The sequence below is a fragment of the Amyelois transitella genome, chromosome 9, assembly GCF_032362555.1.
Source record: "Amyelois transitella isolate CPQ chromosome 9, ilAmyTran1.1, whole genome shotgun sequence".
NCBI classification, from domain to species: domain Eukaryota; kingdom Metazoa; phylum Arthropoda; class Insecta; order Lepidoptera; family Pyralidae; genus Amyelois; species Amyelois transitella.
The window spans coordinates 11596013-11597986 of record NC_083512.1 but is presented as its reverse complement, the minus strand read 5'-3'; the positions used below and the strand labels follow the sequence as shown (position 1 = coordinate 11597986).

Genomic DNA, 1974 nt, shown 5'->3' with positions numbered 1-1974 from the left:
TGTATGTATCTATTTTTTTTTTTACTAATAATCAACACGTACCGCTTCTATTACTTCAACATCCATGTTTTATCAATGTGGGGTACCTCAAGCAGAGGGTTGCCTCCCGGGGGGTTGATTGACAACTGTTTACCTTGTCTGAGCCGTGTCTCAGCCATTTCCTTATTTGCCGGCGATCTGTCAATTTTACGATATGGTTATGATGTGCACTGTGATTTGTCCTAGGGATGGAAAAATAGAAGGGAATGTGGTGTGTGCCGTGTGGTTCCTGGCACCAAAATAGGAACGCTCCATCTCGTTCCCATGGATGTCGTAAAAGGCGACTAAGGGATATGTTTATAAAATTGCGATACTTTTTTAGGCGATGGGCTAGCAACTGAACGTGCCATTAAGCCGAGCAGCTGAACGTGGCCATTCAGTCTTTTCGGGACTGTTGGCTCTGTCTACCCCGTAAGGGATATGGACGTGACTATATGTATGTATGTATGTGGTAACCTTGATAAAGAATGTGTAAACTTTAATCAAACTATCGGTGTGAATGAATAAAACATACTTACTTAGGTATATAAAACACGTCTAGTCTAATAGCGTCGGTGGTCGAATCGGTAAGGTGCCCGGTTAAAATGCGTGATGCGCAGAAAGGCACAGGTTCAAATCCCACCTCGGCCATGTACCAATGACTATTTTCAAAGTCATGTAAGTAGGTACATTATTTTTAAAACTGACCGATGCTCTTACGGTGAGGGAAAACATCGTGAGGAAACCTGCACATTCAGGTAACTAGATGTGTAACCATAAACCTAACCCGGGTTTACCTGCAAAGGTTGCGGAGGTCTGGAGCCGCTTCTTTAGAAGAAGCCAACCCCGACCTCCCAAAACCAAAACCTGAATACATGAGTTTAGTTCACACAATCTAGGATCCATGGTCAAAGGCATAACTCGGGCTCTTCTCCAGAGACGTGAGGATGCAATCGGGACTAAATCCAGGAGGAAGAAGATTCATAAATCACGTCTATATTCCTTGCGGATTAAATAGCCAACAGTCTTGAAAAGACTGAAACACCACTTTGAGGTGTATGTATGGCTTAATGATGGAACTGAGATTCAAAAAGTGACAGCGGTTGTGACTAGCCCTTATCGCCTACAAGAAGAATCCCAAGTTAATTAGCTTTTCCCTTATTCGCCTTATACAACATCCATTGGAAATAAGTGGTCCTATTCTAAAGTGCCGGAAACAAACAGAAGCGAAAATTGTGACTTTTTGAATTTCCGTCTGTTGTTTTGTACTCGCATCACGCGCAAACTAATGCTCTGATTTGAATCGACTGATATACCTACACACGTCTTACAACTAGTACTTACTTAAGAAGTTATACAAAAATTATAATCACAGCTTTATGTTTTGAAATTGTCAGCGAACGAATTTGCGGGCAACAGTTAGTACTTAAAATGTAGGTACCGGATCAATATTTTCACCTTATATTCCATTGACTACTCATGACACTTCGTCATAAAAAGTCTTTCTCTTAAAAGGTAATGCGTAAGTTAATTTCAGCAAGTCACCCGCCGCCCCTGTGGCCTAATGGATAAGGCATCGGCCTCCTAAGCCGGGGATTGTGGGTTCGAGTCCCACCAGGGGTACAAATGTTAAATCTTTTTTATTTTGGCGAAGAAAAATATTCATGCAATTGATTTTAGTTTTATTGTTTTTTTTTATTTTTTTAATATTTTTTATGTCATATGTAGGTATAGTTTACGTTAGAAATGAACAGGAGCATGCAGTCTATTAATTTATGAAATGGTTTGACCATAAATGATCAGATAGTTAATAAAATACTTAATGAATAACAATGAACAGGAAACTCGGTTTAAGCATATCCCTTCGTCTTCGCTCAGAAGAGAAACTTAATATAATTTTTTTGTTTAAGGAAAATTACTGAACTAAGTTGTGGGCATAGGTAAGCTAGTGTTATT

The 1974-nt window shown here is 39.6% G+C and overlaps 1 non-coding gene across 1 annotated transcript; it reads left to right on the top strand.

Moving 5' to 3' along the window:
- Window positions 1-1568: 1568 nt before the first annotated feature.
- Trnar-ccu (transfer RNA arginine (anticodon CCU)) lies at window positions 1569-1641 on the top strand. Its single transcript has one exon. It is a non-coding gene; the product is annotated as a tRNA-Arg (tRNA).
- The last annotated feature ends 333 nt before the right edge of the window (window positions 1642-1974 follow it).